Source organism: Tiliqua scincoides, chromosome 1 (genome assembly GCF_035046505.1).
Source record: "Tiliqua scincoides isolate rTilSci1 chromosome 1, rTilSci1.hap2, whole genome shotgun sequence".
Taxonomy (NCBI): Eukaryota; Metazoa; Chordata; class Lepidosauria; order Squamata; family Scincidae; genus Tiliqua; species Tiliqua scincoides.
Window position 1 is genome coordinate 117,248,120 of NC_089821.1, and position 14,747 is coordinate 117,262,866.

Genomic DNA, 14,747 nt, shown 5'->3' on the forward strand with positions numbered 1-14,747 from the left:
GAGGGCCTCCTGTTGCTAAGCTCTAAGAAAACTGCTGCAAGCCACCTGGGGCAAGCAGTGGCCATCATCGCTGAACTCTAGGACGAAGCCGCCAGTCTGTGGAGTGGATGCATGGTGCAGCTGGGCTTGGGTTTTCTCTGCCTTTACACTGGACTAACCATCCTTCGCAGTCAAGTTGCGAGGTGCAATTAGCAATTTTCTCTAAAGCATTCTACACTTTCCAAGTGGAAAGCTGCAGACGAGTGCCAAGTATTACACAGCTCAATAAATACGCTTTTGTAAACCTGCCAAATTGTCCGGCTTCTGGGGGAGGGGGGAGAATCTGCATTTTTAGCACCACTACTTTCTCTTGGCCTTCCAGTCCCTCTGAAAACCACTTTCAACTTATTTAAATTTAATTTGAAAAGATGGTTCCTCCTTCTCCTGCTTTTATGTATCCATTTATAATGTTCCAGTCTTCGCAGGTATGCTTTTGCCACAGAAGGAGTGCATTCTCAAGAACAGCATTTAAATTTGTATTCTAAACACTCTGCATCCCTGGAAGGTTTACATCTGGAATAGTAAGTAGATACTTTGGCAAAAGGATATTTAACACACAAGAACAGCATCGCCCGTTGTTGTTAGAAATAAACAGGTAGCCCTTTCATTCCAGTAGCCGTTGATGGGTGAAGATAGGAACAGGAGGTAAAAAGCCAAACAACTCAACCTGACCCCATGACATTAAATTAAAATGGCTGTCTCCTTCCTTTTATTTTTTTTCCTGCCCCTGGTCTCCGCAGCATTGCCTGGTGATAGAATTTGTTTTAAGGTGAATTCTTCCTCTTTCTTTCTCCCTCTCCCTTCCTTTTCCCTACCGTGCAGATGAGTGCCTTGATAAAACCAGACAATCTAGAAATAGGCATTTTCTCCTTTTTTCCTGCTGCTTTCTACAGCTCCAGGACTTTAAGGGCCAAACTACACACAAAGCGAAATGCGTCACTGTCTTGTTTCAGCTGGCATTTACTCGTGTGCAACAGTCAGACAGCGCTGCAGTTCAGATCAGGGCCACAACATGGAAGGAGCAGGGATTTCACCCTGTACCTCAGAGGTGTCTAAACTTCCCCCCCCTTTTTTTATTTAGTTTGTCAAACATGACACATTTACATTGAAAAAAGAAACAATAAACAACTATAATAAACTATAATAAACATAAAATACATAAATACATAAACAAAAAAACCCCTTAAAGACTATATATACTCTAATGGTGTAGCAAGAGCGAAGCCAAAAAATTCTAACTACTTATATTATATATATATAAAGTCTAAACATTAACAAATGTTAGTCTATATTATTATCTAATCCTTTAAAACTAATCTTCAAATCCATAATACATTAAATTATTATTTTCTCTCTGTTTCAAAAAGTCAATAATTGGTTTCCAATTTTTCAAGAAGTTTTTTGTTGAGTTCTCTTTAAGTAAAGTTGTGAGTTTGTCCATCTCTGCAAAGTTCATAAGTTTTGTCCACCATTCTTCTATTGAGGTTATGTTTATAGTCTTCCAATATTGAGCATAAAGTATTCTGGCAGCACTTATCATGTATAAAAATAAAACTTAACTTTTTCTTTCCACATATTCATCTGTCATACCTAATAAAAATACTTCTGGCTTCAACTGTACATTTGTTTTTAAGATCAGCTGTATCTGTGCATGAATTTGTAACCAATATTTTTTTTACTTTTGAACACGTCCACCACATGTGGTAAAAGGTTCCCTCTTGTTTCTTACATTTCCAACAACTACTGGACATACTTTCATACATTTTAGCTAGTTTACTTGGTGTCACGTACCATCGATAAATCATCTTATATATGTTTTCCTTAATGTTAACATTCAGAGTAAATTTTATCTGTTTTATCCATAGTTTCTCCCATCTGTCCATTGAGAGTTCATGGCCCACATTTTTTGCCCACTGGATCATGCATTCTTTGACCTGTTCATCTTCTGTTTCAAATTTCAAAAGCAATTTATATACTTTAGATATTACTTGCTCATCTGATCTTAGTTGTTTCTCCAATATTGACTCTCCCTCTTCAAAGCCATATAATTTTTTATCAGTTTTAAATCTTTCTAATAATTGTAGATACATAAACCATTGGCAGTCAAAACCTTCTGCAATCAATTCTTCTCTAGACTTCAACATACATTGACCTTGGTTAAAATTCAATATATTCTTATACAATAACCATTTGTCTCTTTGTGCTATTCCCAAACCAAAATGTGCTTCTTGTGGTGAGGTTGAGAGTGGGATTTTATTATAAAATCTCTTTTTATAACGATTCCATATCTTCCACATGCATATCTAATGATGCTTAAATTCCATATTCACTTTCAACTTATCATACCAAAGATATCCGTGCCAAGCAAATCTTAAATCATATCCTTCTAACTTCAACAATTTTTTATTTCACAGCAATAGCCATTCTTTAAGCCACAGAAAACAACATGATGCATAATAAGTCTTCAGGTCTGGTGGTCCTAAACCTCCTCTTTCTTTTGCATCTTGCAAAATCTTAAATTTCACTCTTGGTTTTTTTCCCTTGCCATATAAAACCTGTCACATCTTTTCTGCCATTCTTTACTTAATACAGAAAAAATTAGGACAAGAATTTTTTTCAACAAATTCAAAGATGAAAAATGGAGTGGTTATGTATGTTAAAGATTATTTAAAACCAAAATTTGTGTTTGCAGATGAAAAAGGCAAGTGGTTGGCTGTGGAAGTTATAATTTCGGGAGTAAGAACTTTACTTTTGGGTTTGTATGGTCCAAATCAAGAAAGAGGAGGTTTTTTTAGGCAACTATTGGATGTACTCTTAAATTTCTCATACCCAAGTTATTGTTTGATGGGAGAATGGAATGCAGTTGTGTCACCACAAAGGGACAAAAAATCAGAGAAAGAGATTAAAATTTCTCAAGGGAAATTACCAAAAACTTTTTTTGATTTGCTAGAAGCTTTAGGGGTTGTAGACATTTGGCGACAAATGAATGGAAATACAAAAGAGTTTACCTATTATTCAGAAAGACGCGGATCATTTTCAAGAATAGATATGTTTTGGGTGACGAAGGACATTGCAGTAAAAACTTCTAAGACAGAAATCCTATCAAAGACTTTTTCAGATCACAATCCAATAACTGTGACTATTAAGAAGAAACCTACAATATACTTACTTTGGTAAACCTTTATTGGCATATTGGAAGTCCACAAACAATAATAAATATAACATAGCAAATAGTTACACTTGACGAGGTATTAGCATCTGACCTTTGCCATAGAGACTACCATTAAAAATTCCGCCACCAAATTGGTGATGGGAGGGGAATAATCGCTAAGAAGAACTGGGAAAGGATCAACAAGGGAAACAGGAAGAGAAGAAAGAAAAGGGCCAAGTAGGTGGGACCGAAGATTATGATGGGCGGAGCACCAAAGAAGGATGTGATCCAGGGTATCAGGTTCAGCTGAACAAAACAAACATAATCTATTAGAACGGTTTTTTTAAGAAAATCTCCCTTGGTGCACTGCCGAAGGAAATATGTTCAGTCCCGCTAACATGAAAGCCCTTCTTTTGCTCAGATTAGTGAGTTGGACAAAATAATTCACAGGGCAGCCAAGGGAGGGGGACAATCCAAAGAAAAGGGGTGAACAGGTCAGATTTAGATTTGACAGTAGTGTTACGTATTCTTGCTCCCAGAGTTTGAGTTTGATGAGATGATGCGCTTTTTGAAGGTCCATATCAGCTAAAAGTTCAGGAGAAAGATCTAGGGAAGATAATTTGGCATGAATAAGTTTAGACCAATTAGATGAAAAAGGGTCTTTTAATAAATCTAAGAGAATAGAATTCGGGTGAATATTAAGATGGAGTCTGAGCCAAAACTTAAAAGTGGAAGTCCAAGCTACAGTGGTGGGAAGATGAATACCCAATTCCAAAATCATAGTGGACAACCTAATTAAGTTTGGGACTCCAAGAATTCTTCTCAGAAATTTACCAGCTGCCTACAATATATAGATGGAGATTGAATGAATTGTTGTTACGAAAAGAGGTCATAATAAAGGATGCCAAGCAGAAATTAAGGGAATTTTTTAATCTGAATTTAAATAAGGGAACAGAAATGAGGACAGTTTGCGATGCTAGTAAAGCCTTTATGAGAGGATACTTTATAAAGAAAAGCATAGAATGGAAAAAAGAGAGGCAGTTTCAGAAAATTGAAGAGGAAATTAAAAAGAATATGAGCTAATAGAAGTCCCGGGAGATAAAAAAAAATAGTACAGCAAATAAAAGATTTACAGCATCAACTATCATTGATGTCGGTGAATCAAATGGAAATTAAAGTTTGTTAAACAAAGATATTTTGAGCATGCTAACAAACCAGGAAAATGGTTGGCTTACAAATTGAGGAAGGAGAGAGAAAAGAGAGTAATTTTAAAATTGCAGGAGGCAGGGAAAATTTATACCGATCAGGAGGATATAAATAAAATAATTACAAATTATTATGCTAATTTATACAAAAGTCAGAAAATAGATCAAGTAGAAGTAAAGAGCTACTTGGATAAACAAAATTTACCAAAAATGTCTGAAGAACAAAGAAAAATTCTAGAATTTTCATAGAATAACTCCATGTGAAGTTGTAGAGGCAATAAAGAAGATAAATACAGATAAAGCTCTGGGTCCAGATGGCCTAACAGGTAGATTTTATAAATGTTTAGAAAAAGAAGTAAGTCTTCCATTGCTTAACATGATGAATGATATTTTGCAGACTGGGAAAATGCTAGATTCATGGAAAGCAGCAAATATAACTTTGATTCCTAAAGAAGGACAGGATTTGATGGACATAAAAAATTACAGACCTATTTCCTTGCTGAATAATGATTGTAAAATATTTACAGCAATTTTAGCAACTAGAATGAAGAAGATATTAGAAAATCTTATTCATGAAGATCAATGTGGTTTTTTACCGAAAAGACACGAGTGATAATATCAGAACAGTAACGGATTTGTTGGAGTACTATGATAAAAGAATAGAGAAACAATTAGCATTGATTTTTTTAGACTTTGAGAAGGCGTTTGACAATTTGAGCTGGACATTCTTGATTTCCGTCTTAGAGAAGATGAATTTGAGGGAATTTTATTCAATGGATAAAATCAATCTACACATCACAAACTGCAGGTAGTGGTAAATGGAGAAGTCAACAGTGTTTGAGATCCAAAAGGGAACACAACAAGGATGTCCACTGCCACCACTTTTATTTATACTTGCCTTAGAAGTGTTGTGTAGAGATATCAGACAAGATGAAAGATTACAAGGTGCAAAGATTAGAAATGAATGCTTCAAACTAATAGTGTTTGCAGATGATTTGGTTTTGATCTTAGAAAGACCTTTAAAAGACATCGAGTTGTTGATAGTTAAGTTGAAGAAATTTGAATTATTAGCAGAATAATTCTGCTATTATTCTGCTAATAATAGCAGAATTATAAAGATAAACAGAAAAATAAACAGAAGATAAACAGAAAAATAAAATTTTATCCAAAAACATGACCATACAAGACCATTGGTTGATGAACAAAACCGGGTTCAAAGTGGAAAAAAAGATTAAGTATTTAGGTATTATTTTAACAAATATGAATTGTATGTTACTTCAAAATAACTATGTTAAAATTTGGTGTGAAATAAAAAAAGATTTTGTAAGATGGGAAAGGTTGAAATTATCTTTTTTGGGAAGGATATCCATAATCAAAATGAATGTATTACCGAAAATGCTTTTTGTTTTCCAGAATATACCAGTATTACTCTCTGATAAACCTTTTAAAGAATGGCAGAAAGACGTGACAGGTTTTATAGAGGTGTCCAAGCTTTTTGGCAGGAGGGCCACATGATCTCTCTGACACTGGGTTGGGGGCCAGGAAAAAAAGAATTAATTCATGGTTAAAAATTGAATAAATTTACATAAATGAATATATTAGAGATGGAACTTATATGAATGAATGAAGGTCTCACAATAAGCTCAGGGCCTATATAAGATCTTGCACAAAGCAAGGCTAGTCTTTTCATCGCTGCCGCCACTGCTTCACAGATGTGAAATAGCAAGCAATGGAGGGAGCCCTTGGCCTGCAGCTCACGCAAGATGTTGTCACTGAGCTCACACTGAGAGCAGTCGCGTTGGGCCAGCAAGTCTTCAGAGGGCCAGCAGCTCATTGGAGTCTGGGGGCTCTCCGCGGGCCTGACTGAGAGTCCCCGAGGGCTGCAAATGGCCCCCCAGTTTGGGATTTGGGCACCCCTGCTGTACCTCTATGCTGTTTCTTCACTGAAAAGTATCCCCCAAGTGGTTATATAACCTCCAAACTGCCATTGTAGCAAATGGGTATTTGGATTTAAATAGCCACTCTGGAGGGCTATTTTCAGAATAAAAACAGTACAGAGATAAATGGTTAAACACCCCCTACCTCTGCATTGTAGTCCTGATCCAAATCACATTTTCTCATGGCTGACACTCATAAGTAAATGTAAGTCTCTAAGTACCAGTCACATGTAGTTTAGCCCAAAGACAGTGTTCTTCAACCTTGCGGTCAGGACCCCAATGGGGTCATGAAACCTCATCTGTGTGGTCACAGCTACTTACGGGAACGAAAAAAGTTGAAGACCACTGGACTAGAGCACCAGCAAGTAAAGGGGGAAGCATCTTGTGTAGTACTTCAGGTACCAGGAGATTGGGTCCCAGTCCTGCTCATGTGTCCCAGTTGGGCTAAAATGGCTTTCACTAATGCTAGGCTTCATGGTAACTTTTTCTGCCCTTTATAACAAGAATATTCGGCTACCGAGAACAGTGTAGAGAACAGAGAAGGTGTAATGGGGGTGGGAGTAGGTGGCAATGGGGTTGGGGATAAGCAGATAGGGAGAGGGTGGGATCAATAATGGCCCCCATCCATCCATCCATCCATCCATCCACGTCATGGCACAAAAAAGGTTGAAGACCACTGTCCTAATATGTTCATTTCCTAACGAACATCTAACAATTCCTAACATTTTCTAATGAACATTGTGGTTGTCCAAAGCAACCAAGTTTTCCCCATCCTAACAGGCCCCTTGCACAGAGCCATAGCAAGAGGGGGACCCTGAGTTTACCTACCCTCACATTTATGGGTCTTTGATGTTTCTCCAATTTATCCTTTAATTTTGCACACCAGTGTATATACCCAACATAATTGCCCACCATGAAAAGAATAGTTGCCCAAATATCTCTAGAATCCTGACTATGGGCCTAGCTCCCTGAGGCGCCTCGGACTGAAAAAGTCCAAAGAGATCCATTGATGCAGTGGTTCTCACACATTTAGCATCGGGATCCACTTAATAGAAAAAGAATCTTGTTGGGGCCCACCGGAAGTGATGTCATGACCGGAAGTGACATCATCAAGCAGGAAAATTTTTAACAATCCTAGGCTGCAATCCTACCCACACTTACTCAGGAGTAAGTCCTATTTACTATCATAGTTAAAAACATACACAGTAGTCTGTTAAAAGTACACGTCTGTAACATTTCCCCAAATGCAGTCACAAGCAATGGTAGCATCAACTCTAATATATTAAAAATAAAATATTGAAATGAATGGGGACCCACCTGAAATTGGCTCATGACCCACCTAGTGGGTCCTGACCCACAGTTTGAGAAACACTGCATTGATGGTTAAGAGGCCTAAGAGGTCTAAATTAAAAAAAATAAATTACTTATTTCTTCTTGGTCGCCTGGTCACCTCCCTACCATAGCATGCAGCACATGCTCCAGCAGCATAGCATAAACTGGTGAGGAATAGAATTGAACCATAAGTGTTCTTTGAAATGTATCCTTTTTTGCCATAAGAACATAATGAAGGATTTTTGTGAAGCAGGCATTTAAGTGCTTGACGAGAGTCTCTGTGTCTCAGTTTTTGTAATGTAATAATAATTTTTGTAAAAGAAAGAATATATGATGTTGTCCTGAATAAATGTGGTTGAAAAACCTATGTGGCAACACCAAAAATCAGAAGAGGTGAAGGGATTGGGTATTTGAAATATTTTTGCACTGGCATCCTTCAGTCTCAGAAGACTATGGTATCGCGCTCTGAATGGTGGTTCTGGAACAGAATGTCCTCTCCAGAGCGCGAAGCCTGGGTAAGGTAGATTTGGAGGACAGACTGTTTCCCATGCAGCAAATCCCCCCTCTCCACATCGCTGAAATGGTCCAGTGGAAAGGCAGAAGCCAATACGGTTGGTTCCAGCGGCATCGCAGGAGTTACCAGAACGTGACTGTGTTCAGCCATGAACTGCCTCAGGGACTCCAGCTCTGGATTTTGCCACGAGGTTGAAATATATTTGAAATATAAGACCGTTTCAAATCAGGATGATCTGAATGTCACACAGAGAGATCCCCCTGTGTGCTTTCACGCTATCATGGCAGAAGGAATCAGGTCAGAAGGACAGGAGAGAAAGTGAGAGGCTGCTAAAGAATACGTGGAGTGGTGTTTGCGAAAATGTGCAAGACTATACACCACAAACGCCTTGCTAGTAAAGAGAATAAAAATCTCCCCCCAAACAATCTGGACAAATAGAAGCTTCGATGCTGAAAGTGACTTCTCTCTAATCAATAAGTCTTTTCCCCCCCTGAAAAGCATTAGTTCGGTTGAAAGCTGTAAAGTGAGAAAAATGAATGGGTGTGAAACAAGGGGTCAGTGCAGGAGCAACTATCCTCTCAGATCTCTAGCAAAGGCTCAAAATAACATTATAGGAAAGATGAAAAGAAAATTCTGCACTGTATCTGCCATAAATATCAAATGTGACATAGTTTGGTTCTGGCTGCACACAGCCTTCTTGTTCAGCAAAGGGAAATTACCTATCCCACGCAAGCTTACACAAAAGGAAATTAACAACAATTTCCTCTGTCAACTTGAGCCCTAATCAAAAGCCATTGATGTTAGTTTTAACGTTCTCCTTGATATCAATGAGCTTCCAATCAAGAGCTCAGCGTGGATGGCAGTGATATAACGGAACATTATAACATTAAGGGGTTTTTCTGACGCAAGCAAAGCATGGTGTCTAAACAATGGGAAAGCGAACAAACAAGGCAAGACCCTTGATTTTATGCAGCAAGCATCCCTTTCATGCTGGTGGATTGCTAAGGGCTGATTCATATCTTACAGAAGAGGGGTGGTTGCTATTCCCCGTGGTTACGTGATTCTGGCATTGAGAGAGGAGTCTCCCACATGAACCACCAGTCCCGCATGATTCTGTCATTCAAACATTCCTAGAACAATGTGTGATCCACTTACAGAGAACTGGCAACTGGGCTGCTCTGGTAACATATGAATCAGGCCTCCGGCAGCTTGCCGGGCATGGAATTGCCTGCAATACTTCTCAGACAATCTCAGCAGCAGACAATATATATATGGTCTCCTTTAATGTACGTTACAAAAACAATATATTCAATCTATATGTACCTGATTCCATAAGAGAGTAGTTTCCAAATTGCAAGCCATGGCTCCCTGGGGAGCTGCGGAAAACACTCAGGGGAGCTGTGGAATCCTTGTGAAAAATCTGTCATCCTATACCGGGGTGCCCAAACCTCGGCCCGGGGGCCAATCGAGGACTCCCAATCCAGCCCGTGGGGAGCCCCCAGTCTCCAATGAGCCTCTGGCCCTCCAAAGATTTGCTAGAGCTCATACTGGCCCGACGCAACTGCTCTCAGCGTGAGGGCGACTTCGACCTCTTGTGTGAGCTGTGGACAAGGGCTCCCTCCACTGCTTGTTTCACATCTGTGATGCAGCAATGGCAGTGAAGGAAAGGCTGGACTTGCTTTGTGCAAGGCCTTTTATAGACCATAAGCTATTGCAAGACCATCATTCATTCATATGAGTTCCATCGCTAATATAGTCATTTATGTAAATTTAAGTAAATTTATTCAAATTTGAAATGTAAATTAATTCTTTTTTCCCCTGGCCCCAACACAGTGTCAGAGAGATGATGTGGCCCTCATGCCAAAAAGTTTGGACAGCCCTGTCCTATACAATGGGATTGTAGCCCTCATGGGGAGCCGCAGCCAATGGCCCAGTAGGTCAAGGGAGCCACCAGTCAAAAAAGTTTGGAAACCACTGACTTAAGGTAAAGAATGCACCTCAGATGAGATGCCATCATTTTACCTTCCACAATATTGTACTGGAGAGGCCCTCCAGACAATTTTGTTGCACAAATTGAGCTTCTCAAAGGTACCATTAGGCTCTTATACTGAAGTTAGCCACACAGTCAAGTCATAACAGTTTGAACAGATTATTATTATTATTTATTAACAGTATTTATATACCACTTTTCAGTGAAAAGTTCACAAAGCGGTTTACAAAGTCAGATAACTGAATGGCTCCCTGTCCCAATAAGGCTCACAATCTAAAAAGATGCAAAAGAACACCAGCAGACAGCCACTAGAAAAGACAGTGCTGGGGTGAGGAGGGCCAGTTACTCTTCCCCTGCTAAAAAAAGAGGAGCACCCACTTGAAAAAGTGCCTCTTACTCAGTTAGCAGACGTTATGGTGCACATGTGTTTGAGCTAGCTGAGTCTGCATTCTTGGGCAGAGGCCATCATTACATTGTATTAATTTTGGCTGATACACCATCTGCATTCCTTCCTGAAAATAACAAGAGGCATTGCCATTGCTGTGCATGTGCTGGTAAGCACTAAACTAGACAACTGCAATGCACCGACTGTGGGACTGCCCTTGAAGGCAATTTGAAAACTTGAGTTGTTCCACAATAAAGCAGCCAGCATGGTGATGGAAGTTATCCAGTAGGATCATATAACACCAATATCACCATTGCTGCCCTTGTGGTCCCTTGGGGATAGAAGGTGCAAGGTATAAATATTTTACATGAACACTTAAATCGCTCCATAGGCAACCAATTTGCCTCTGGAATAATATCAAAATGCTGATCCTCACTTCTAAAGGGCCTGGGTCCACTCTGGGACACCTGTGGGAGCCACCTACTTTCATATCACAGAGGCCCTGCAACAAATCTCTGTAGCAGGAGCGGGCTTCTTTAAAGATTAGATTGACTTCAACAGTAAATAAAATGTTGCATACCATTTTGGGGGGGGGGGCCCTTTGCTGTCTGAGCTGTTCTAGATTGTGACTTATTTATGTGTAGTGTTAGGACTTTTTACACAGCCTTTTAACTGCTAAGAAAGTTGTTCTTTCCTGGACTTCGTGTAGTACTGCCTGCTGCTAAAATAATGTTGCTGATTTGGTTTTCATTGATTGTTGGGTTTTTTTTTTAAAGTTTTTAATTATTATTCTCTGCTTTGAAAAGTCACGTGAATTGAAAAATGGGATATAAACTAGAAAATAAACCAGGAAACAGTTCCTTTACGCATTATACATGGTAATCTTTTATCAATATCAATATTGTTTCTGAAGAGAAAAACAAAAAACAAATCTGAATTCTCTCTTTACCCATCATGCAAAGCAGCACCTTTTGGAAAACACAAGCATTTGCAAAGCAAAACTCTGTTCTAAGCACCTAGGAGCCAATAAAAAGTAGCTCTGCTTGTAGCACCCCTTCCCCTTCTAAGATCCTTCCTTGAAAATATCACCATGTACCACTGAGAGCCTCCACAACACACTGTTTCCTTCATGTGAAGACTTGCACAAAGCACAGTTTTTATCCTCCATGGGGGATGTTATAGGTGTAGGAAAAATGCCATGTTAAGACACAAGCCAGGTTAGCTTGGCAACCCTCCAGGATAGGCCTGGAGTTTCCAGGAATCGACATTGATCTCCAGTCCAGTGCCAAAGGCAATCAGGAGATTTTGAAGTGTCTCCTTGACTAAATGACATGACCTCATGCTGGGGGAAAAAAAAAATCAAGAAGTTCCATCAGAATTGGCAACCCTAAATCCAGGGTGGCACTGGTTCCACATTTACATCTATGTGTATAATAATGCTGGAACTTGACAGCCCCAACCTAAAGAAGAAGAGGTTCATTTAAGCTTGCCAAAAGCGACATCCCAGAAAATGCACCAGAGGAAATAGCCAAGTTGTGCAATGGGGAGCTCTTCGATTTCCTCTCTGCCTTTAATTTTATTTTAACGGGAAATAGCTACTTTACAGAGGGACTTTCAAAGAGCATATGCTGTGAACGTTAGCGCAGTTTCATTAAGTGACAAATTAGGGGAGGCTCTAACCATTTTCACAAGCAGCGCTTAAATCAGCGTTTAAATTTCCCATGTCTGTCATTCAAATGAAAAAAAACTTACATTGGCCGAAATGTGCATTCATCTGCAAAACTGGTTTTCTCTTCCATGTTTTCATCCTACTCTGACAACTGTACACACATTGTAGAATAAAAACAGCATCCAACTTTTTAATCTAGACCCTGGCAGTGTGATGCTATGCACATTTTTTTGTAGGATTACCATCCAATTCAGTGGAGCTTACTCCAAGGTAAGTGTAATAAAAGAGGGCATTTTCACACAAATCCTCACATCTTCAGGGGTCTGATTTTTCTATTTTATGAAAAACTGCTGCTATGCACCGTGAACCCTTGAATCATTGCAGGCTATCAACTCAGATAAATTGAAGAGGTATGCAAAAATTCCATTATTCAGGGAATCTCACTGACTTGAGACAGACATTTGAGGAGCTCTTTGCTCCCTATGGCACCTGTGTGGGACCTGACCTCCATTGTGGCATGCACTGCAAGAAGTCCTTTGCCAGGATAGGGGATTGACATTTCTGTGGATAGCACAAAAATGGTTCTAGATTTGATGGCACCCTTTGACTGTCCTTTCTCAGTATTTTTAGGACTTTTGGCCCAATTCTATCCTCTCCCCCCCACCCCCACTGGTGCAGCCCTGTGTCGGACTCTCCAAGTCCGAGGAGACCCACTGCAGGGTGGAATGCTTATGAATGGGAAATCCCCCCATTGGATGCAATGCATGCCTTTCCGCACTCTCCAAGTCCGAGGATAGAAAGGGGGCAGGGAAGCTGCTGCTAGAGGGGATAGGATCTGATGCACACCATTGCCACTGAATTCACCCCTCCTGCAGCCTCCCCACCCTCTCCCACCCCCTCCACTAGCTTGCCTGCTTTGCCAGGTGGCCAAAATTCTGGACTTCCTGCTCTGCCATATCCTGAACCCCGTATATCCTGAACCCCATGTCAGGCTGAAAAGTCTGACACAGTCTCTCAAGTCTGCGCCAGCAAAATGGCCAGCACAGATCTGAAAAGCCCCTTTGTGGGGCTTGGGGCTTTCCTCAGGGGAAGGGGACAAAAGTCCCCTTTCCCCAAGGAGACTCCAAGCAGCTGTCTGGCACCAGCTGGATACAGCACTAGGATTGGGCCCTAAGTAAGTAAGTGCAGTGCAAATGTTCCAAAAGGAGTTTTGCATAACTTAGGATCAGATAATATAAAGAAAGTAGGACCAAGTAGTTAATGTTACAAAATTTCTTTTTAAAATGCAGGGAGAGACTTTCTCTCTGGCTTCTGTGGTTGTATAATATTCAGGCCAGGTGATGGAAAGTGCACTTATCAAGTCCCGTACAATCCGGCTCGCCCTCTCAGGTCATCAGAGAAGGCCATTTTACAAGTGCCGCCGCCTAGGGAGGTACGTGGGGTGGCTGCAAGAAATAGGGCCTTCTCAGTAGTGGCACCAACGCTATGGAACTCCCTTCCCCTTGACTTAAGAATGGCTCCCTCTCTTGAGACCTTTCGGCAAGGCCTGAAGACCCTTCTGTTTAAACAGGCCTTCTGAGTTCTTGGCCTTTTAACATCTTTTTAACATCTTTTAATATTTTTTTTACAGGCCTGATTCTTTTATGACTTGCTGCTGCTCTATGCTCTTTTTAGTATGTGTTAATATGTTTTTTATTTGTTTTTTATATTGTTTTTAATATGTTGTAAGCCGCCTTGAGTCCCTTCGGGGAGAAAGGCGGGGTAGAAATAAAGTTATTATTATTATTATTATTATCAGCCTCCTATCTGGTCAAAGAATTAACAGCAGAAACCTTTGTTTGTTTGTACTAACAAACTCAGAGCTATTCAACCTTTAGAAAATGGGACAAGGAAAAAACACACTAAAAGAACAGTCTGACATGTGCTTGGAGAATGCATCAGCTTCAAAAGTCTTCATCGAAGCGCTATTGATTTATGTCTGCTTATCTGTCTGAATATTAGCATGCCTACCAAGATAGCAACATCATACATTAAAATGTAGTTCATTCCAGAAGTGGTGAAACACACAATGGTTAAAAAAGAAGAAAAAAGGGAGAGAATGAGAGAAGATTTAGGTATCTCTGAAGATTTCTTATCACTGCACAACATAACTCTCTAATGGTTCAGTGCCTTAGAGGGTCACCGGAGATCACTTATCATATAAATCAAATAGGTGGCAGGCTATAAGAGTGCAAGCCTATAGCAATTTCATGTCTTTGCTCACAGACATCAAATCTATCTTTTAGGCAGACTATAGAAAAAGATAATGCGCAGGCTCATTTATACGATCCCAGAAGCCGAAATCAAGAGGATCAGCTAATCGGAAGTAGCCACCACACCTGATTAAATGGCAACTCACTAAAGAAATAGCTGGGTGGAAACCATTTATGATTTGATTGGCCCACATTCTCATTTACACAAAGGTTCTTCCTGCTTTACAGGAAAGTCTCCTTCCAGTGCCACAATAGTAACAGGGCTGTTTTGTC

The 14,747-nt window shown here is 39.9% G+C and overlaps 1 protein-coding gene across 1 annotated transcript in view; it reads right to left on the reverse strand.

Annotated features, from left to right (window-relative positions):
• Nucleotides 1-14,747, reverse strand: part of TMEFF2 (transmembrane protein with EGF like and two follistatin like domains 2) — a 263,577-nt gene that overhangs the window by 95,535 nt on the left and 153,295 nt on the right. The gene's annotated exons all lie outside the window — the stretch shown is intronic.